General features: G+C 34.5%; 1 pseudogene; it reads left to right on the plus strand.

Annotated features, from left to right (window-relative positions):
- Window positions 1-19101: 19101 nt before the first annotated feature.
- LOC101675920 lies at window positions 19102-19462 on the plus strand (annotated as a pseudogene).
- Window positions 19463-25373: the final 5911 nt, after the last annotated feature.

Here is a 25373-nt window from a genome sequence, read left to right on the forward strand (position 1 = left end):
CAACTGACATAGGTTCATGAACCTAATTATGTTTTTGGTCTAGGATAATAGGAAAATTAGTTAATACATTTGGCACAGTTTCCCAGTAAAGATAACCTTTCTCAGGTGACACATCACCCTGTTAGGAGCTATCAATTTTCTCTGTTCTAATGTTAACAGGGACATAGGAGATGGCATTATTTCTAAAATTAAATATTCAAAACTTGGCATTTCAAGGAGTATAATTTCCTACTTAAGGATAATAATAAAATGTTCCCAACTATTTCAGTGCACTTAAACTGAAGAGAAGTAATTATCACTGATAGATCAAAATGAGTCTGTTTCTTTTATTTTAGAAATTCAAAGATACCTTTGCAATATCTTCAACCTCATGGAAATCTCACCTCCACCTTGTTTTAAAATTACAGAAGTGAACATATGCATAACAAGAGTATAAGGTAAGCAGTGTAATAATAATAATATAAGCAGCAGAAACAAGGGATTGTCACATTCTTTCTTGAGAAAACAGAAACCGTTATGACTAAAGAAAGAGTTGGCACATAAAATCCACCAAAACTGCTGAATGATTTAATATGTAGTAGATAATATTTAAAGGAATCTTTAAAGCATGCTTGATTTTGCTTTTTTTCTATGAATTTGCAACCTAAGTCATATAATTTATTCATGTTAAAAATATACACTAAACACAGTTTCACATATTTGGCAAGAATGTATACACGCAGTCTTCACTATGTTTATGAGAAGCAGAATGTAGTTAGTTTGGCCAATCTTCCAAATAATCAGAGCTAACTTCAAGTAGGAGGCATAATTTGGGAAGTTGTTTGCATCTTGGAAGAAAGCTAACTGGTTGAGCTCTAGGAGGCAAGGTAGAAGAATACATGATTAATATATGACTAACACAATCATATGGGTTTGGTTAAAAAAGAAGGATGGGTTTGAATATGAGGGGAAGGGAGAATCTAGGCAACAGAAATTATATTTTATGTGTGTGAATTAGCAAAGATTTCTAAATTTGGGAGCAGGATGGGTACTAAAGATAGAAATTCAGCACAGGGAGATCAAATAAAAAAAAAAATAGGGGCACCTGGGTGGTTCAGTGGGTTCAAGCCTCTGCCTTTGGCTCAGGTCATGATCCCAGAGTCCTGGGACTGAGCCCCACATCGAGCTCTCTGCTCCGCAGGGAGCCTGCTTCCTCCTCTCTCTCTGCCTGCCTCTCTGCCTAACTTGTGATTTCTCTCTGTCAAATAAATAAAATGTTAAAAAAAGGACAAACTTAGTTTTATGCAACTGAGCAATAACTCTAAGAAAAAATTACTATTGAAGCAACAGTCAGAGTTATCAAGTACATTAAGTATTGGAAGGGCATTTCTTCCAAGTCACTTGCATTGGTATAGAGAATACTGATTAAAAGGAAAAAAAAAAAAAAGACAAGTTATTTCCATAAAGCTGAATTATAACATAATATGCACGAGAGTTGGAATAACCTAGCATATTCCAGGCAGAGGGATCTGAAATGACAAAATCAGAAGAGCATGAAACTGAATGTGATTGCAGGAAACTTTAAGCTTTATAAAAATCTACTTGAATATTTAAATCGAGAGATGAATTGGCAAGAGAAAAGTTTAGAGAAGTAAGAAGGGAACAGTTCATAGAAGGGTTTTAAAACCATAACAATAATAGATAGGATTTATTTTATGTAAAGTATTTTCTAAAAAGTTTAGCAAGTATTCTCAATCTATTAGCTTGTTTAACACCCTGGTGTCCACATCTGTTGGATGCACTCTGTGTGTGTGTGTGTGTGTGTATGGTAAAATTATTTGTTAGTTATGCTGTTGAAATCTGTATCTTGGGTAGGTTTCTTATTCTTAGTCGATATAGATTTACAGTTACATTCATTGCTTGTTCTGTCAATTATAGAGATAAACGTGAAAAATCACTTATTGTGAATATATTTTGTCAATTTAAAATATATTCATTGAATTTTATTTAAAATAATCATATACTATATCATCATATGCATACACATTTTTAAACTTTTATTTATTTATTTGATAGATAGAGATCACAAGTAGGCAGAGAGGCAGGCAGACAGAGGAGGGGGAAGCAGGGAGCCTGACGTGGGGCTTAATGCCAGGACCCTGGGATCATGACCTGAGCCGAAGGCAGAGGCTTGAACCCACTGAGTCACCCAGGCGCCCCTGCATACACATTTTAAAATAATATGTTCTTAGTAAATTTGAACTTATCACTATACAGTGACCCTTTTTATTTATAATAATGTTCTATGAATATTATTTTATTTAACATTAACTGAGAAATTCCAAAATTATTCTATCATTTCCTGGCTTAGGTTGTAACTTTATTTAACTTATACTGTGTGTGTGTGATTTAACTTTCTTTCTTGAAAACTGCATATTGTTGAACTTTGCTTTCTGATAATCTTTGTACTTTTTTTAAGAAAAAATATTTATTTCTTTATTTGACGGATTGAAAGAGGACAAGCAAGAGAAGCAGGAGAGGGAGAAGAAGCTCCCCGCTGACCAAGTTGCCCAGTCCCAGGACCCTGAGATCATGACCTGAGCCAAAAGCAGATGCTTAACCAACTGAGCCACTCAGGCACCCCCAATCTTTGTAGTTTAATCAGAGAATTTAATCTTTTTATAGTTAATAGAATTTTTTATATATTTGATAACTATCATCATATATTGTGCTTTTTTTAATATGTCTTGCATGTTCTATATTTCTTTTTCTCTCCATTTTGCCTTCTTTTGTGTTGATTAAACATTTTTAAAATTCATTTTCTTCCTACCTCCAATTAGAATATATTTAGTTCATTTCTATTGGTTATTTGAGAAATTACAATGTGCACGCTCCTTTATCAAAATATAAACATAACCATTTTACCCTCTCTCTGTACTGAAGAAGTACTCCTCCTTATAAATAACTGTAGCCGTATGTTTTAATTCTTATTTTACTTTTTACCACACAGGAAATTATGATTGTGATTTTATACAGTTAATAGTCATTTAAATTATCCCTCACAGTTACTTTATTTTTTTTCTAGGCTTTCTGGAAATTAGTTTAAACTTCTATCTATTACATCACTTACTATAATTCTGGGATTAGTCTTAACTTTCAGATTCAGAGGAAGAAAACTCATTCACTGAAATGTGTGCTTTTGCACACTATCATCTGTACCAGAGCTGTTACTGAATGGTGTTTATTTAATGTCCAGTGTGCTAGTCATTGTAGAACAGGACAAACAGAATGATAGAGAATAGGACAAAATAGAATTTCCACATGTGAGGAGTTAATTCATTCATACATGATTTGAAGCCTCAACTATATTAATTTTGGCTTCCTTTGCATTCCAGAATCTCAAATTCACAAACGTCACTCAATTAAGAACAAAGAAAACAAGAATTAAAGACAATTTCCTGAGGATGGTTAAAATCTAATTTTTCATTATATTTTGAAAAATATTATGCCACATATGTGGCAGCTAAAGGAAATATTACAGTGAGCTCTGGAATCTTTAAAAATAAAAAAAGAAGAAAAGAATTGCAGGTTATATGGGCGCTGAGTTCCTTTCAAAAGCTAATCAGTTATGCGATTTCTATTTCTCTTTGTCAAATATTACATTAATGAAAATGATCATTGTAATTCATTACATTTGTAGAGCTCTTTCGTATACCTCATCTCCTTCCAACCACAAAACAGCCTTTTCAGGAAGGTATCGTAGCTCCAATTATAGATGAGAAAACAGTCATTCTGAAACAAATCTAGAGCCAAAATGGTACTTAAATTCAGATTTTCTCTCTCCTTCATCAGTGCTTTTTCTACTACATCAAGCCATCTGAAAATTGGGTCCTTAAGATATTAAGAGAGGAAGAAAATCCCATGTGGCAAGGCTTATTATGTTGGAATGATCTAGAAGAATGTCAGTAATTGAAAATAAAAATATCTTGTTTTGTGTAATGTATATATGCTTAGCCAAATATTGAGAGTTCTAAGACTCCACTGAGGTATTTTGTGGAATGAAAAAGATATGTTCAAAGCACTAAAAGTTACTGAACTTCCATCTTTATGAGTAAATCTAGCCTGAACTCTTAGTATAATAAAATTCAGGAAAAGAATAAGTTTCTTAGCGATTTGTAGCTATTGCCTTATTGTCAGAATTAGATTTGTTGTTAACTGAATTTTATGTAGAAGTGTGTGTGTGTGCGCATGCGCGTGTGTGTTTGCACGTGCGTGGGTGCGTGTGTAAATGAATTGTGTGCTAACATATATTTGCTTGGTGTTGTGTTGTGTGAATTTGTTTTTGAACTGTAGGATATTTTGGCTCTTTAAAAAAGAGTGATCAATAGACTGTTAGGATACATTATTTCAACTTCTTACATCATTGCATTTTGGGCAGGTAAGCAAAGTGAACTGGAAAGAAAAGCAAGAATTGTAAATTATACCAATTCAAACATAATACTTTAGATTCTTGCATAACATATTCATACATTCCATCTGATTCAATCCCCCACCCCCAACAAATCTAAAAGATTAGTAGGACAGATTCACTAACCACCACCACCATCAACATTTTACAGATAAGAATTTAAAGTAGGGAGTTTAGATATATATATTTTTTAATTCCCAGAGATATTAAAGGTCAAAATATGTGTTTGTGTATCTCAATTTATGTAAAAAAGAAACAAGGTCAAATATACTGATATACTAATATTATAATATACTAATACTAATATACCAGGTCAAATATACTAAAAGGCAAAGTCACAGGAAACTGATCACTTGCGGCTAATATTTTCAATGGAAAAAAAATCACAAAATGTTCTAGGCAATCATTTAGTAATATAGGTTTGCTTTTTAAAAAAGATTTCATTTATTTATTGGACAGAAAGAGAGAGAGAGCACTCTGCAGCAGGCAGAGAGAAAGGGAGAAGTAGGATCTCCTGAGCAAGCACCCCAATGTGGAGCCAGATCCCAGCACCCTGGGCTCATTACCTGAGCCAAACACAGAGAGACTGCTAAGCCACCCAGGCACCTCATAGGTTTGCTCTTTGTAGCCTTCTTTTTTTTGCTTTTTTGTTTTCTGTATTCTAGGAAGGTAAAGATTTTCAATTTAAGTGTGCAACGGTGCTTTGCAAATATTTATTTTTCTTTTACCAGGCATGTTGGATGTATGGTTATATCTGCCTTAACATTTTCTCATAATAAAATTTTCATAATTATGAATTACGAGCTTCACATCCATTTTTCCTTGTCTCACAAAACTTAAATCTGAACTGAATTAAACAGGAGTATAATCCTTGATTCAAATTGTTATAAATTGTGAATTATCTTTGGTGATTTACTTGACCTTGTTTTCTTTCAAACTGGTACAAGAGTAGTGCCTGATGCATGGATTTTTGAACATTAAATGACTTGATATATGTGATCACACTTGATTTTTTTTTTTGCACTTGATACTTTAACTCTCAATTTTATTATCGTTATAATTAAATTACTATCACCAACTCTTCAGTAGAAGTTGAATAACCTCTGTGCAGTTCTTCAGTTTTTAGGAATGATGTCAGTCATAATATGAAATTGAGCTTATCACTCTGTCTTTAGACTGCAACATTAAGTAGTTGAACTTCTAATATTCTTCAAGAAAAAGAACACTTAAACACTTAAACAACAATTTCCAAAACTCAGTTTAGCAAACTATATTATGGGTGATTGCTTGAAGGAAGCAGACTCTTAATCTATTTATTTTTTTAATCAGATTTCATTACATTTTCAAAAGAACACTGAATCCAGGAAAAAAAAAATCACCAATCTAGATAATCAAGGCATGCAGTCCAATAAAATTATTTATAATGAAAGAAGTGCTTTATACTTGTGTTTAACACAATCACTATTAGCACTTGAAAAGAGAACTCAGATTGAGAAATAGAATTTTCAATTTTAATTAATTTTAATTTTAATAGACACATGTGACTAGTGGCTACCATATTGAAGGTTCACATTGACAGTCTATCCCTAAATCAAGTTGAGTCATAAATGAACTAATGCTTAGCGCCATTACTTGTTACTTAAAGGATCAACTTGAACAAGTTGTGACTTTACATGATTCCAAAGACCCCAATGTGGGGCCAGATCCCAGCACCCTGGGATCATTACCTGAGCCAAACACAGACACTTGACTGCTAAGCCACCCAGGCACCCCATAGGTTTGCTCTTTGTAACCTTCTTTTGGTTTGCTTTTTTGTTTTCTGTATTCTAGGAAGGTAAAGATTTTCAACTTAAGTGTGCAACGGTGCTTGATTTCAATTTATGAACACTGATTTAAATTGTGTCTTTCAATTTATGAACACTGATTTAAATTTTATGATTTCCTCTTGCCAGAACCTTATACTAGCCTCAAAAATAAGAATCTCTTAATGATAGGCACCAAAAAAAAAAAAAAAAATCAGAGATGCAAATTTCATAGTAATTGATCCAAAACAATATTGATATCTTCAGATACAGTTCAAAATGGAAAATGTTTAACATTAACATATAATTTGAGCAGTATGAAACTGAAGAATTTTAAGCAAAGAAGAAACTGGATAATGCTATCAAATCAATGTACTCTCATAAAGCTTTCCATCTCCCACCAAGCCTCACCATATTTAGCATGTTTTTAAAAAACACCATTCTACCTATAGAAAAGGATTATTTCAATTTAAGACTACAGTAATCTTGAATCTCTTTACTGTAGAAATTGAACTTTAAGAGTAATGTGAAGATAAAATAATAAAATTATAGAATTTATAATTGATTTCTCAGAGTAAAATTTAATTAGGGCAAAATGGGAGAAAATATAAAAAATGATGTGTGTATTTTCAGAAATGGCATATGATATAGAGGAAAATAAAAATATTATTACTATTATCAGTATAAGAATGAGACTTTAGGACATTAAGAAAATCGTAAGAGAGGGAAAAACAAGTTGTGTTGGAATTGGTTCATTGGGGTATAGTGGAAAAAGCAAATAACATATAGTCAGAAGAAGTAGTTGAAGATCAATTTCCATTACATGCTAGTTGCATAACCATACACAGTGCAATATAAGCCTTGAATTCGAGTTTACAGGCCCTTAAGAAAATATAACCACTGCTTTCTAATCTTAGACTTCTCTATGAAAACACCCTGGGAAGTTAGGGAAGAAGTGAAAAATGCTAAATTGTTTGCTATATATCTATTAGACATGGTGATGCTTTTTTTTTTTTTAATTTTTTAAAAACATATATTTTTACCCCCAGGGGTACAGGTCTGTGAATCACCAGGTTTACACACTTCACAGCACTCACCAAAGCACATACCCTCCCCAATGTCCATAATCCCACCCCCTTCTCCCAACCCCCCTCCCTCCAGCATCCCTCAGTTTGTTTTGTGAAATTAAGAGTCACTTATGGTTTGTCTCCCTCCCAATCCCATCTTGTTTCATTGATTCTTCTCATGGTGATGCATTTTATATGACCTTATTTACCCTCACGGGAAACCCAGTGAGCTAGCTGCTATTATCAATATCTTTTTTAATAACAGCTTTCTTGAAAGATAATTCATTTACCATATATTTAACTATTTAACGTGTATAGTTCAATGATTTTAGTATAGTCATAGGGTTGAACCATAATCCTAATCTAAGAATTTTTTTTTTTTATTACTCCTCACCCCCAAATACCCATACCCATTAGCAATCACTGTTTTTTACTCCACTCCCAGCTTCAGCCTTAGGCAACCATTCATCTATTCTTATCCCTCCCTATACATTAGCTTATTTTGGACATATCACTTAAATAATATGTGGTCTTTATTTCACTTAGCAAGTTTTCGAGGTTCATCCATACGTTGGCATGTACCAATACTTCATTTCATTTTTTTTTAAATTTTTTATTTTTTATAAACATATATTTTTATCCCCAGGGGTACAGGTCTGTGAATCACCAGGTTTACACACTTCACAGCACTCACCAAAGCACATACCCTCCCCAATGTCCATAATCCCACCTCCTTCTCCCAAACCCCCTCCCCCCGGCAACCCTCAGTTTGTTTTGTGAGATTAAGAGTCACCAAGTGACTCTTCATTTCATTTTTATTGCTTAATAATATCCCCTTGTATGGATATTCTACATTTTATCTATTCACTCATCCATTGATGGAAATTTAGGGTTTTTCCCCCCACTTTGGGGCTATTATGAATAATGCTTCTATGAACATGTGTGTGTGTGTTTCCCTTTTAAATTCTCATTTTCTCTGGGCAAAGACAATAATGCTTGAGTCAACATAAAGGCTAAAGAGGGGGAAAGAAGACCTTGCCTTTCTGTTCTGAACTAACTCCTATCAAAATGTTTTCCAATCTTTGGGAATTTCAACTGTCATCTTTCTGAAAATCAACTTGTCAAGTTGAAAGCTTTTAGGAATAAGAACCAACGTCCTCCCAGCAAATGTTGTAATAGCCTGAATGGGAGGGAGGCAGTGCAAAGCAGTGTAGATAATAGAGACAGGTCCTGGGAACCACACTCGTGAAGGAAGAAGTGAGGTCTCTGCGACAAACAAGCATTGTCTCTTCCAGTGCTGGGTCGTTAATGCTCTGCTAACAGAACACAGAGTATTGTGTTTCTCATTCCACTCACCGGCAGCAAATTTTGCTCCTTGTCATTTTGGATTGTTATAAAAATGTGATCCTTCCCATGATAAATCTAAGCATGTCAATCATATTTTATTAAACTTAGCAGCAGCAATATCTCCTAGCATACTATCAGTCCATCTCTATTTGGTATTATTATTTTTTTTAACCATGGGTTTTGAGTGATCAGAAAGCATTAGAGCTCTATATTTGTGTGACACTTCTGGAGCCTCATATTTCCAAAATGTAATATGCTGTATCATGTGAACCAAAGTTAAATAGGGAATGAATTTATTCATGAAGGAAAAGAGGTTGGGGTAACTTGCATAGTTCATGCAATCCAGAGTTAAATAAGGCTAGAAAGGCTGCAAATCCATGGTAAAATGCTTATTGATGTTTTTGCGATCAGGTTATGAAGAATATTAGTTTTCCTTTTCAGCATGAAAGATTCATGTGAATTATGGTAAATTCCTCTTGAGGTTTTAACTCTTACCTTCCAGATTTTGCATACACTTCATGCACAGTACTTTCTATTGTACACTAACCCCTCTTTCTGTAGTTTTGATCAGTTATATCTAATTACAGTAGTAATGTAAATAGTAACCCTAATAAATATTGCAAAATTAAGATGTGCCAGACACTCTACTAATCTCTATCAATGCAGTGTTACTTAGTATCACTAAGTTCAGTGACTTAATGTGGTTACCCATTTTATAAATGGGATAATTCAAGATCAAATCAGTTAGCAACTTACCCAAGCTAGTAAATAAAACCATTACAAGGTTAGCTCTATTCTAAATAGTTTCTGAGGAAATTCTGGCTGTGGATATGAAGAGTCTTTTAGGAGTTTCTTCCTGGCAATAGAAGGGATCTAATGCAAATGGCACAGCTGTTATCAAGAACCTGTATATGGGGTCTCTCTGCTTGACTTATTTCACTCAGCATAATCTCTTCCAGTCCCATCCATGTTGCTACAAAAGTGGGGTATTCGTCCTTTCTGATGGAGGCATAATACTCCATAGTGCATATGGACCACATCTTCCTTATCCATTCGTCCACTGAAAGGCATCTTGGTTCTTTCCACAGTTTGGTGACCATGACCATTGCTGCTATAAACATTGGGGTACAGATGGCCCTTCTTTTCACGACCTCTGTATCTTTGGGGTAAATACCCAGTAGTGCAATTGCAGGGTCATAGGGAAGCTCTATTTTTAACTTCTTGAGGAATCTCCACACTGTTCTCCAAAGTGGCTGCACCAACTTGCATTCCCATGCCCAATGTAAGAGGGTTCCCCTTTCTCCACATCCTCCAACACATGTTGTTTCCTGTCTTGCTAATTTTGGCCATTCTAAGTGGTATAAGGTGGTATCTCAATGTGGTTTTAATTTGAATCTCCTTGATGGCTATTGATGATGAACATTTTCCCATGTGTCTGATAGCCATTTGTATTTCTTCATTGGAGAAGTGTCTGTTCATATCTTCTGCCCATCTTTTTATATGATTGTCTGTTTTGTGTTTGTTGAGTTTGAGGAGTTCTTTATAGATCCTGGATATCAACCTTTTGTCTGTACTGTCATTTGCAAATATCTTCACCTATTCCGTGGGTTGCCTCTTTGTTTTGTTGACTGTTTCCTTTGCTGTGCAGAAGCTTTTGATTTTGAAGTCCCAAAAGTTCATTTTTGCTTTTGTTTCCTTTGCCTTTGGAGACATATCTTGAAAGAACTTGCTGTGGTTGATATCGAAGAGGTTACTGCCTATATTCTCCTCTAGGATTCTGATGGATTCCTGTCTCATGTTAAGGTCTTTTATCCATTTTGAGTTTATCTTTGTGTACTGTGTAAGAGAATGGTCGAGTTTCATTCTTCTACATATAGCTGTCCAGTTTTCCCAGCACCATTCATTGAAGAGACTGTCTTTTTTCCACTGTATATTTTTTCCTGTTTTGTCGAAAATTATTTGACCATAGAGGAGAAGGGAGTTGAGGGAAATTGGAAGGGGAGGTGAACCATGAGAGACTATGGACTCAGAAAAACAATCTGAGGGTTTTGAAGGGGCGGGGAGTGGGAGGTTGGGGGAACCAGGTGGTGGGTATTGGAGAGGGCACAGATTGCATGGAGCACTGGGTGTGGTACAAAAACAATGAATACTGTTATGCTGAAAATAAATTTTAAAAATTAAATTAAAAAAAAAGAACCAGTATATGGGGGAGCCTGCTTCCCCCTCTTTTTCTGCCTGCCTCTCTGCCTACTTGTGATATCTTTCTCTCTCTCTCTCTTTCTCTGTCAAATAAATACAAAATAAAAATCTTAAAAAAAAAAGAACCATATATGGCACATTCTATTATAATTACCTAATTATTTGACTATCTTCCTCCAGTAGATATCACACTTAGGGTGGACACATGGTTCAACACTGCATCCTAGAATTGAGCATAGTAATGGTACTCATTAAATATTCACTGACAAAACAAGTTAAAGAGAAGCACTGACGAAGTATATGAGCCAACTCATGTCAATTCTCTAGCAACCTGTCCTTTCCAAATCGTGTTGCTCTTGTCCCTCTAATGGACCTCTGCATCTCAAAAGATCTTGTTTTCCTTTTAGTGCCCAGTTTCCCACCAAGACTGCCCTTCTTCCATAGACCCAGGAAATGATAGTAAATCACTGAAATCCTGTGGAACACATTTCAGGCCATGTACCCTTTGACCTCAACCATTGGTAGAGATCCTGCTTCAAAGACAAGTTATATAGAATCATAAGAGCTCTTTAAATCTGGGTGTAAACGGTATTTTGAATCCCTAACATCATTTTTCTTCTACCAATCTGAACCAGGTCAAGTTCACCTGATTTATCTAGATATCTGTGTTTTATTTCTGGTTGCCGTACTTTGGTGATTAATTCTGTTTCCAGTTCAGCTCCTCAGTTCTGATCTTATTCAGTCTCATTTCTATTTCACCAAAGTTCACAAATGTGGTCTCAGGACTCATAGAGATAAGAGTAATTTTCAAGTACCTTTAATCTCTGTGCTGAAAATAGATCAGCATAAGTTGAAAGGATCTGTCCAAACTGTATTAAGTTTTAGAAATAAAGTGAATTTTATACTTTTCTTTTACAACACTTCCATTGAATTTACAGGTGGTAAGTTCAAAACAGTAAATTAAAAAGATTAATGATTAAATAAGTTCTATTACTAAGATTTAAAAAGTTAACATAATAATTTGTAACTAATTTCCCTATTTTTTCCTACCTAATCCTTGGGTTTAACTTTATTTTAAATTCCTGAATGAATTTCATATTATATTTGCAGCACAGGTCCAGTCTGCTGGCACAATCAATGAAATGGTGGCTCTATTTGCAGTTCACAATGATTCTGTGTATGTGCTTAAGAGGATACTTAGGAGTAATTTAACAGAGGAGAAAAGAGAAAATTTCAAAAACTAACATTCTGCTAAGTGAATTTGTGTACACAAGTACGTGTGTCTTTGTGTGAGAGAGGAAGACAGAGACAGAGACGGATAGACACAGACAGACAGATAGATGGACAAACTGTTTGTATATAAAGCATAATTCTTGCTGTGAATTAGCTATGGGAATTGAAGCGTAATATAACATTTTGGAAACACTTTACTGCCTGTTATTTTAAACTAGTATTTTTGGAAAAATTTGCATCCCCTTTCATATAAATGAATAGCACTGGGTGTTAATACATGAACAATGAATCATGGAACACTACATCAAAAACTAATGATGTACTCTATGGTGACTAACAACACAATAAAAAATTTTAAAAAATAAAGTGACTTAGAATCTTCATAAGATAATTTATTATTCATTTCAGAATTTATTGTTTCAGGCACTGACTTTATGTTTTATTATATGAATTATCATAGGAATTAATTTAACTACCATGATATAGAAACCAGTTCAAAAATTAATGACTAAAGGGTCAGTAAGATATTTAGTTTTATTTCAGAGGTCCTATACCTTTTACTCAGCTCAGATCTAAGCTATGAAGACACAGAAAACAGATGATAGAACTTACCCTCTTCATCATATAGAGGCAAGAACGTGCCTATAAGATTAATTAAAGCTTAATAAGTCTTAAGTTGCAACATCAACATATAAATTCTACTAAGTACAGTATTACAATAATTGCTATTATTGTTAATTCACACAACGCCTATTTATAAAAACAAAGATTTAAAATAATTTAAAGCATAGAAATAATGATGTAAAGCAGAGGGGAAAAAAAACCTCTATTAAAAAAAGATTAAAAACAGAACTAAGTAATACATGAACAGCTTATGGAAGAAGAGAATGATTATAATCTGAAATCTATGCTAAAGCACATTACCATAACTTAATGAGCTTCCCAATAATCATGTAAAAATTTAAAAGAGGAATTATTCAGTTTTTTAACTTAATATAGCATGTTAGTTCATTAGGAAGCCACTGTACCATTTTTGACCTCTAAAAAAATTTTGTTTCATGGTCCGTTGTTTAAGTTGGTATGGCCATAAAACAAACACCTCTAATCTTAATGGCTTAATGTCTTGAACAGTATGTGTTTGTTTAGCTCATGTATCTGAGGGTTTCCTAGAAATAGTGAGAAGTAAGCTAGGCTCAGCTGAACAGTGTTGCTGATCTTAGCTGGGTTTTGCTGCCTAGCCGGGGGTATATTCTCATATGATAAAGAGATGCCTGCGTGATTGTTCAGGTGCTTCTCAAGACTGTACTTACGGGGCGCCTGGGTGGCTCAGTGTGTTAAAGCCTCTGCCTTCAGCTCAGGTCATGATCTCAGGGTCCTGGGATGGAGCCCCGCATCGGGCTCTCTGCTTGGTGGGGAGCATGCTTCCTCCTCTCTCTCTGCCTGCCTCTCTGCCTACTTGTGATCTCTGCCTGTCAAATAAATAAATAAAATCTTAAAAAAAAAAAAAGACTGTACTTACACTATGTTTCCTACAACCCTACTGACTGAAGCCAATTAGATGGTCGAGCTCTTCATTGACAAAGAGCAATACTCCTCACCTCACCCCCCAACTTGGGGGGTGAGGTGAGGAGTACACGATACAAAAAAATTAAATGGGGGGAGTATGGATGTCTAACCCTGGTACTGTCAGGAGATGCAGAATCATACCTGTCATTCTGTCTACCACAGTCTTATCCAACCACTTCCTCAACAGATAATTTTTTAGTGACTTATATATGGCAGCATCTATGGAGGAGCAGGGAATACAGCTGGAAACAAAATACAAAAATCCCCAGCCTCTGAGGAGTAATTTTTAGGGCAGAAAAACAGAAACTAAAATCTATAAATAAAATACATAACACACTCATTAAATCACAACAAATACTGTAGCAAACAAAATAAAGCAGGGAAAGGAAATAGGGAGCCTTAGGAGATAGTATTTTATTTGTTTTTTGAACGGATTTTTTTCTTTTTTTTTTTTTAGATTTATTTATTTATTTATTTGACAGACAGAGATCACAAGTAGGCAGAGAGGCAGGCATAGAGAGAGAGAGAGAGAGAGAGAGAGGAGGAAGCAGGCTCCTTGCCGAGCAGAAAGACCGATGTGGGACTCCCCATCCCAGGAACCTGGGATCATGACCTGAGCCGAAGGCAGAGGCTTTAACCCACTGAGCCACCCAGGCACCTCGGAGATAATATTTTAAATAGGATGATAAGAGAAAGACACAGCAAGGAGAGAACATTCAACTAAAATCCTAAAGGAAGTGAGGGTGCTATTTATACAGATAAATTAAGATTCTAGCTAATTGAGATTAATAAATCTAATAAATCTAATAAATTTAGATTTATTTTAAGAGAGAATTGTTAGTATTGACCGAAAGATTGGATGACAGAGGATGGGGGAAGAAAACCCTTCCAAATTTTTGTTCTGAGCAACTATGACATAGAAGTGACCATTACCAGAGATGGAAAGGTTATAGAAATAGGCTTTCAGTGATATCCAGGAGCTTGCTTGAGGGTGTATATCAAAGTGTAGACATCAAGTAGACAGTCATATATACAACCCTAAACTTTTTTGGGGGGGTATAAACTAAAGATTTATGTAGATGAGTCATCAGCATGAAGGACGATTAAAACTATAGTCATGTACAGCATGGTTCTCTAATACAATTATACCAATATAATATATTAATATATTAATCCATTTAATTTAAATAAAAAAGTACATATTATTCACCAACTATCTTTTTTTTATTTTATTTATTTATTTGACAGAAAGAAATCACAAGTAGGCAGAGAGGCAGGCAGAGAGAGACGAAGGGAAGCAGGCTCCCCACTGAGCACAGAGCCCGAGGCGGGACTCGATCCCAGGACCCTGAGATCATGACCTGAGCCAAAGGCAGAGGCTTTAACCCACTGAGCCACCAGGCGCCCCCACCAACTATTTTTAAGCCTCTGCTAGGCTCAGCGTTCCTATCATATCTAGCATACCATTTTAGAGTTCTTAGACATTGTATAACGTACTCATTTTTTTTGAAACCTCGTCCTAATAGCTTGGGGTTAAGGAAGGATTTCTGGTAAAACTGTGAAAATAAAGATTAAGTAAGATAAAACCACAGAAGCCAAATAAGAGGAGCTGAGAAGAGATAATGGTGAGCTGAGGAATGAATCTTACTGAGCGGTGGCGATGCCCAAGGCTCACTCCCAACTCAGATGATTCCAGCCCTAAATGGTCTGGAAATAGTCAAACTTGAGTCTAGAGCCTACCTACAACAGCTTCAACACCCAAACCAGGCAGGATTGGGGGTATGCAAAATCTGACAACAAAGGCAAGTGAGCCACAGCAGGAACAGGGACTGATTTGGCAAAGGATTCCAGAAGGCACCATTAGAGTCACTTGAGAGACATCTTACAATCAGTCTCACGGAAACAACTCTATCCTAGTCTCCTTTAAAGTTCAGTCTCTGAAACACTAGAGATTTCCCTCTGATTGGCCTTTCTCTAATTCCAGAGTGCTATGATCTTTCACTGCTATTTAAAAAGCTGTAATACCTTTTGCTCTTACTTCAACACACAAGCCAGAGTAACAGGGGCCATTAACTTGGTGTGTGTTTTGCAGATAAATAAGGATTTTGAACTAATCTGTATATAGGGATACTTGGTCAGGCCTGGAGATTTAATTGAACTTGGTATTCATTGACGATTAGTTTGTTTTGTTTACTTTCTTAGACCATTAGCAAATTTATTAAAAAGGAAATACAAATAAACTTTGTGCCAATTACATAAGAAAATAATTGGATTTTATTAATCCAGGAACTCAGGCAATCAATTAAGGCAAGGGTCCTCTGGTCTTAGTCACCTCATTATTCTTCATGCTAATTAATCGCAAATACTAATGGGTTGCTTAGAAATGGGATGCTTTATTCCTTTAGACACATATAAAAGCTCTTAAAGTAGCAATGTTTGCGTCTTAGGAAAAAAGTCTGTTTTTACTGAATGAAGTGTTTGATTTAAAGAAGAAAATACCATTCTGAGCTATGACAGTGGGTTCTTTATAGATTCTTGTTAAGTTAACCCATGAATGAATAACCCTTTCAAATTTAAAATTTAGTAACAATGTCAACTGGATTAGGAATTAAAAGAGTGCAATATATCAAATGTAGGCTCAAACGCCATCTATTAAACTAATTGCTTCTGTGGTAGTAAGTAGGAGCTTTCCTGAGCCTCAGTTTCCTCACTGTAAAATGGGTTAGTAATATTAGCATTGATCATGAAGAATGGGAAAATGCAATAATGCATATAAAATCCGTGGCACATGTTGGATCCTCAATAAATGTTCCTTTTTTTTTTCTCTTCTTCATATTCCTTTTCTCTCACAAATTTAGGATTTACCCCTTCAAGTCATAGTTGGTAGTAGATTCTTTAACAATTTTTATCTCTTTAAGATAATAGTATTTTTCCAAGCTGATCCATGCTTTCCAGCCAGTCTGTGTGCTTTACCCCATATAGGAGCTCATTTGTACTGAGGTATAAATGACATAACCAACCTGTCTGACCTTGCTTGGTAGGCAAAATTTCACTACCCTTATTTAATGATGAGGGTTGATCATGCTTTATCAAAATCATTTAGCCTATCTTATATAAGATTGGAACAATTATTTCTGAAAATTGTTTCTAAAAAAAGCTTGTAAAATTATCTGTGTGATATTTATGCAAGTTCTTGTGGTTTTCTATTTTAATTCACTCACTAATTTTAATGCTTTTTAAAAAATATTAACTGATGTTTGTTTCTAAAACTATGTATATTTTAAGACTTTTATATTTGGGTTATGTTTTTTTATCAATTTCTGTTTGCTTTTTAGTTTTTTTTATTAGTCTTGTATGTAAGGTGGCTTTTTGGTCTTAGTTATAGACTTTCTTTTTATTACTGGTTTTTAGCAGTTTGATAATAATGTGTCCTACTGTAGTGTTTTATGCTTGAGGTTTGGATATAATTTAAAGAAATTTGGATAACTTCCTGTTATTATTTTCTTATATATTCTCTCCACCTTTTATACCTTCTGGAACAAAATGATTCATATGTTAGAGTGAAAAATGTTTTATAGCTCATTATTCTGTTAATTATTCTTTTCTTTAAAGATTTTATTTATTTATTTGACAAAGAGAGACACAGCGAGAGAGGGAATACTAGCAAGGGGAGTGTGAGAGAGAGAAGCAGGCTCCCCACCGAGCAGGGTGCCCAATGCAGGGCTCCATCCCAGGACCCTGAGATCACGACCAGAACCAAAGGCAAATACCTAATAACTGAGCCACCCAGGTGCTCCCTGTTAATTGTTCTTAAATATCTTTCTCTGTGCTTTATTTTTTATAATTTTATTATTATTTTCAATTATATTGATCTTTTATGTGGCTTTCAATTTTCTGCTAATTCTCTTTAACATATTTTCCACTTAAGAACTAAATTTTTTTATCTGTCTAATTTCCAGTTTTATAGTTCTAACTTTTTCTCTGATAAACTTCATGCTTTTCTTTTCATCCCTGAGTATACTTTAAGGCTTAAAATAACTATTTTGAAGTTACAGCATTCTAGTGCCATCATTGTTATCATTTCTTGTCTGTTTCTGTTGATTTATATTTCTCTTGGTTATGTATGACAGTTCCCTGTTTCTACGCATGGCTTGAAATTTGTAGTTGAATAATGGACATTATAAATTTACACTAAGTGTTTATGTTGTCATAGTCCTTTAAAGAGTGATGACTTTTGTTCTAACACACAGTTAAGCTACTTGAAGATCAGTTTGATTACTCTAAGACTTGTATTTAAGCTTTATTATGGTATGTCCAAAATAGCCTTCATTCCAATCCTAATATAGGTCCACTAGTAAAGTGAAACTCTTCTAAAGATTATATCCTCTGATATATTGACTATTTTATGTATATTTAATACATTTATATATTTATACATATTTAATATGTTTTGAAGTTTATCTAATCTGGTTGATAGAAACATGAACTATTTCTCCCCTTCTGTAAGCCCTGGACATTGTCTAGTTTATTGCTTTCTACTGGTTTTTTTAACTTACTTTGGGGATGTTCCTTTCTTTTATGTGCTGTTCAACACTCTGCCAAAAACTTAAGGGAGTTCTCTGAAGATCTGTTATTCTCATTCAATCTCTCTCTCTCTCTCTTAAGCTCCTACCTTTCTGTATTCATCTGTATTCAGCATCATAAATTCTACCCACTTCTCCCTCCCTAAATGGCAACCTTCTGTAAGTCATTGAGACCTTAGATTCTTTGGGGAATCTCACTCCCTGTGATGTGATCTGGAAACTCATTCTCTTTGGTAAACTGGGACAATTTCAGGACTTACCTTAAAGGCTTCCCTTATTCCAAGCATCATAGAAATTCAGTGCCTATCATCCAATGTCTGAAACTGGTTGTTCCATATATTTTATTCTGTTTGCTACATGATTACAGTGAAAGGGAAATGTCTGCAGTAGTCAATGTTTCATAGATGAGAATAAAAGTAATTTACTTAATATTAAGTTAGTCACTATTAAAAATCATATACACACCCAGGATTCTACAACTCACATTGAATATCTAGTTTGCATATTTGCTTCAGATCAATTTAACGAAGGTATATTTTATACTAAAATGTAAGTCACATACAGACTAGAATATGAAACATAAGTACAGCCTGATTAATTTTGACAAATTATATTCACTTGTGTGTAACTGGAAATAAATCAAGCAATACTACATTACCCTCTCTGTCCCCTTCCGTCAAGATACTCCCAGCTGAGATTAACAACTGACGACTAAAAACAGAGATATTTTTATCTATTTTAACATTTATATAAATGGAACCCTACATTTCATATTACTTTTTATTGGACTTCTTTCATCAAAAATATATTTGTGGCTCTTTCTGCCTCTAGCCACCCAAGCAAGAGGAGCGGCAGCTATGTCTACCCACGTGCAATGGATGGTCCCCTGCAACTGCTCCAATTTCCTGATCAAGAGGAACAAGCAGACATAGAGCAAAGAGCCCAATAAGCTGAAGGCACAAAACTCTTTCTGCTAGAATAGGCTGCTCCAGCACAAGGCTGTGGGTGTGGAGCCTGCTATGGAAGGAAGGCAAAGCTGTAGTGGTGGTGAAGAAACAGAGATCTGGCCAGACAAAGCCTGCCACCTCCTACAAGTGGACCACCATGGCAAGAACACCCAGGCCACCTTCCGGTGCAACCAGGACACAATCTCCAAGAGCAAGAACAGCCCAGATCTGCACATGGCCAGACCCATCCTGTCCAACCAGAAGCCTGTGAGGCTAAGAGGAAGTGGTGGGCCCACCCAGAGCTCCTGAACACCTGCTCCCCACTACCAAAGCAATAAAGATGTCAACTACCTAAAAAACAAAACAAAAACAAAAAAAGTTTGGGGAATTCATGTACATTGTATATAATAATGCATACATTCATTTAATGATAAATAATTATAATGATTCCCTATTAAATGCAATAATGTGTAATCATTGTCCTTTGGTAGACATACAGGTTGTTTTGAGGTTTTGTTTTTTTTTTAAGTATTTATTTACTTATTTGACAGAGAGAGAGAGATCACAAGTAGGCAGAGAGGCAGGTAGAGAGAGGGGGGGAAGCAGGCTCCCTGCCGAGCAGAGAGCCTGATGTGGGGCTCAATCCCAGGACCCTGAGACCATGAACTGAGCTGAAGGCAGAGCCTTAACCCACTGAGCCACCCAGGCGTCCCAAGGTTTCTTTTTCTTTTCTTTTCTTTTTTTTTTTTAAACACTGTGGTTACTATAACTATTCTTTTAAAATGTTTACAGTGGACGTGAATGCACATTTGGGGAGCACTTTGCATCTAGGAGTTGAGCTATTTTTATATTTCAAATCATTTTCAAATAAATGAAACATTGGAAGTAAAACCATCACCCCCTTTTTCCTCTAAGTTACTTTAATGTAGGTACCTATTATCATGAATTGCTGGGAAACTCTAAGCATATTTTTATATAATCAACATATATGTGCAGTATTTACATGTAATACCCTATAATATTGTTTAATAAGCAGATGAATGGTATATGATTTTGCTCTCGTATCATATGTGTTCATGTGGGTGTGGAGCCTGCTATGGAAGGCTATGTTAAATTTAGGTTGTGTAGTTATGATTCTCCTGACACCACTTGGAATAGATTAAGTAAATTCAGAATTATCCATTCACTGAAAAACTTTTAAGCATTCTCTCATGAAATCTTGCAGGCATTTTTAAAAATTTATTTTGGCAGAGGATGGATTTGAAAGTTGAAATAGTGAGTGAAGATAATGGGGAATTGTTAAAATATCAGTTTTGATTATTCTTATGGTAATTGGACAGATTTTTCTATATTGGGTCAGCTTTTGTATTTTACCTATTCCAGTATATCCATTTTTAAAGTATTAAAATCTATTAATGTAAATTGAGCAAAGAATTATCCTATAATTCTTATATTTTATATTTATCTGAGTTTATGTCCCTGATCACTTTTCTAATGTAAAATTTTGCTTTCTCCCTTTTTCCTTTTTGAAATTAAATATGTGTACATTTATTCAGTGCGATGTTGCTCAAAACAACAGCAGATTGTAAAGAACCCAAATTTTCACAAAAGACAATAGCAAATAAATTATGGTACTTTCACACATTGGAACATGCAGCCACCCCCACACCACCCCCACAAAAAACAAAACAAAACAAAAAAAAACCCTAATGTCAACAAGTGAAAAATAAAAAATGTAAATGATGTGTGCAAATATGCTGTGATAAGTATAAGAAAGGGAGTTCATACTATGTACATGAATATATGATACATAAATATTATAGATATATAGATATGCATGCGTGCATATGTATATATTATACATACATATGTACATACATATACCTCTGGAAAAATTCAAAAGGCAATGATGCCATTAGTTACCTTGAGACAGAGAAATGGGAGGATTCTAAGGGGCAGTATTGCCAGGAAAACATCTCACTATCCATCCTTTATATGTTTGGAATCTTGAAGTATGTCAATTATGTGAATATATTACCTCTTCAGCAGAAAGAAAGAAAGAGGAAAGAAAGGAAGGAAGGAAGGAAGGAAGGAAGGAAAAGAAAAGGAAAGGAAAGGAATGAAAAGAAGGGCGCCTGGGTGGCTCAGTGGATTAAAGCCTCTGCCTTCGGCTCAGGTCATGATCTCAGGGTCCTGGGATCGAGCAGCCTGCTTCCCGCCCCCCCCCCCCCCACCGCCTGCCTCTCTGCACTCTTGCGATCTCTGTCTGTGAAATAAATAAATAAAATCTTAAAAAAAAAAAAAAAAGAAAAGAAAAGAAAAGAAGGAATTGGGGGAGGGAGGGAGGAAGGAAGGGAGAAACTTTCTTTTTGACCAGCTTATTCAGTTTCCTAATATGTAATAGCAGTTCAAATTTCCTCCAGTAATTCATGAGACTACCTGTTTCACTGCATACTTACTATTAGCACTCAATGTTATTAATCTTTATAATTGTTATCATTTTAAAGGGCAAAAAGGATTCTATCATTGCTGAGGTATTTATTATCTTGTCTACTGGTGGGCTTGAGTATCTGTTCATGTGTTTATTATTCATTTGCATTTCCTTCTTTATAAATTGTCTTTTTACATGTTTGAATCCTTTTTGGCAATTTGCAGAGAGTTCTTCATATACTAAAGTTATTAGCCTTATGTCTTCCCACATTTCTTACAATGAGCATTTATAGTTTCCATAATAAATGTAATTTAAAATTTCTATTGCCTAATCATTAAAAAATTTTTCATAGGTAGGTAGTGCCTAATGGCAATATAATATGAAATAAACTCCTACATTTGCATAGTGTTTTAAGTTTATAAAGCTTTATTATGACTTTCTTTTTTTTTAAGATTTTATTTATTTATTTATTTATTTATTTGACAGAGAGAGAGATAGAGTGAGCTCACAAGGAGGCAGAGAGGTAGACAGAGAGAGGAAGGCTCCCCACCAAGCAGAGAGCATGATGTGGGGCTCCATCCCAGGACCCTGGGATCATGACTTGAGCCCAAGGCTATAACCCACTGAGCCACCCAGGCGTCCCATGACTTTATAGTTATAAAACGTAATTACTTAATTTTTGAAGTAACTCATTCATGCGATCAAAATGTGGAAAATAAAAAAGTACCTGTGAAAACTCAGGCCCCTTTGCTAGAGTTAGTCAATGTTATTAGAAATTTCTTGTATTCTTCCAGAGTATTTACTCATATGAAATAACATTTGTATCATCTTCCCCTTTACACAAATGGCAACATATTAGAGATACTACATTTGTCCTTATATTTGCATTTAATCCTGTATCTTAGACAACATTCCCAATTAGTACATGCAGAACTTTCTCATTATGTTCTCTAACAGTACAGTATTCTGTTTTATGGATACACTGTACCTTATTTATCCAGTGTCCTATTAAAGAATGTTTAGGGCTTTCAGAATTTTTTTTATCACAAAGAGGAAGGGAGAGAAAAATGTTTTACATTTATCATTTCAGGTTTTTAAATCTCTAGGACTTAGGAAGGAAAATTACTGGGTGAAATACATTTTGGATTTTGATAGATATTATCAAATTTTCCCTCTAATCATGTCTTGTTTCCATACCCTTACCAGTTCAATGTAGTATGAAACTCCTTGATTTCTGCAAATCCAATAGGTGAAAGATGATACCTTAGCATTTGTCTTACTACAGTAGTTATCATAGATAGACAGGGATCTACAGATATCAAGCATTTGTATTTCCTTTCTTTGAAGTGCCTATTTAGGTCTTCCTAGCTGAAGAGTATTTATTGTTGTGGTTAGAAAATACATTAAACATACAATTTCAATCTTGTGTTACTTGGAACTTACTCTTTTACAAAGGATGAGTTTTGCAATCAACTTTATTTATTACTATATTTATGGCTATTCATTCCTTCAAAAGATCATTTATGGAATAATCCAACTTTTCTTACTGATTGGCAGACTAAATTATAAGTTAAATTTTCTATGTTCTAGGATCTTCCCTGAGCTTTATATTCTGATTCATTAACCTGTGTTGGTTCACATTAATTACATACTTTTTAATTAATGGAGCTTCTTGATATTTACTTATGTCATGGCAACATGAATCTCTCCTTGTTGCTTCACGATTACAGGATTTCGATAAAAAATACTTCTTGTTTATTTTTATATGAATTTTGATATTAATTGTCTAGATACCATCTCCTGCTCATAAAAATCTTGATATTCATGAGCAGAAGAATGGATAAATATATCACTGTGAAGTTACACAACATAGTACTGGATAAGAATAAACAAAGAGCAATCCTGCTAACATGGCAAAGCCCATTATTAGTGATGTAAGTCAGAAGAGTTGTATCCTTATATAAAGGGAGTGCTGCTAATTTTAAAAAGTTATAAGGAAATTCTCTAGCGTAATGGGAAAGTTGTACATCTTGACTGGGTGGTGGTTGTACACACAAATACCTCTTTCACTTACCAATACAAGGGAAATTAGAAATCAAGGGGCTACATGCAAGATCTTTCCCAGTAAAGGGGTTAGCATTGCTTAAATATTTTTTTAAATTAATTTCACAAATTTAAAGTCTAAAGGATTTCCTACAACCACCCATATTTTATTCTATTATAATTTCAGTTTAGTGACTTTGGTCCAAATTCCCACCAGGCCCTTGAAACTATGTGTGCATTGTCTCATTCAAACAAGAAACATAATCTCCAGTTCTGCATGCTTCTCTACAATGACTGTCTTCTCCATTTTAACTATTTAAATCATTTCCTTCCCTGAATTTGAAATTTATAATATTATTTATTTCACTAAATGGGGTATACTTATTTATTCTTTAATTAGCATTTGCATTTATATTACAGATAGTTGGTTATAAAGTAAATCCTACATGGAATGCCCATTCAATTCTGTCCTTTCTTAAAATTTCAAATTATAACCTTACCTTTGAATGCCTCTTCAACTATGCTAACCCTCAATAATTTATTTTTTGAGATGTCATCATAATTACCTTTAATCTATCGATTAGTAGGTAAAATTTCTATTACTTATGATTTTTTAATTCAAATACATGTGCTGTCTCCTGATTGGATTATAGCATTATTAAGGAATGAATTGTGTTTTAGGTCATTCTGCTTTCTTTGAGCTTACACAAAGTGACAGCTAATTAGCAAACTCTTAATTGTTTGAGAATTATATGTTATAATGACCATGTGAAAACCCAAATATTTATCAGCAAGTGTGCAAGGAAAATCTATTACTGGATATTAGTAAAAATGCCCCATTCAATGTAGAAGAATATAATCTATAGACATACATATTTTTATAATGGTTTATAAGAACTATGGCTTAGATCTAAATATAGTAAGAATAAGATATTAGTGGTTTTGAAACTAGCATATATATTTTTAGAGAAAAAAATAACATGTTGTGGTTTTAAAACTGTTGAAGAATTTTCCAGAAGAAGATACTTTTTTTTAAACTTTAAGGAGAATTCAGTACTTTTTGTAGATTAAAAAGAAGGTAAAAACAAACTGAATTCCCCATTATTTTCTATTATAGAAATATAGAACAAGGGACTATATAATACTCATCACTTTTTCTCATATCAATTCATTTCACACAAGGGTTTAATGTTCATTTGGAATGATACATTCATTTTCATTTTATATTTCTGTAAGACCCATCATCACCCTGAAAGGTCCTTCCCATATTTTATATTTCATTTCATTGATCTGATGCTGAAAATGGTCGTTTGCATTTCCAATTCAGATGATACCCCAACGTTTTAAGTCCTTATTCTCATCTCTGTTAAATAGAGGGATGTTGGAATGAAAGTTTCTTTGTGTCCCTTGATCCAAGGCACAATCTTTCCTGCTTGAGGTATTCATGACACATGCAATCACAGACAACTTGTACCCCATGGGGCACCAAGAAATTAAAAGATAACATGAATGGTATCACAACAGAAAAATTATTATGGGGATAAACAGAAAAAGGCAATTTAGCCTAAGTCCTTGAGATATCTAAAGTAATACTCACTACACTAAAAGGTGTAACTTGCCTTTGCAAAAGGCACTGAAGCTATTCCTACGGAAGAGTCAACATGCGCAGAAGAGGGACAGCATAGAGGCATTGTTGAGTGTGGCAGTG

Source organism: Mustela putorius, unplaced genomic scaffold, assembly GCF_011764305.1.
Source record: "Mustela putorius furo isolate JIRA1106 unplaced genomic scaffold, ASM1176430v1.1 tig00003859_pilon_pilon_pilon, whole genome shotgun sequence".
NCBI lineage: Eukaryota > Metazoa > Chordata > Mammalia > Carnivora > Mustelidae > Mustela > Mustela putorius.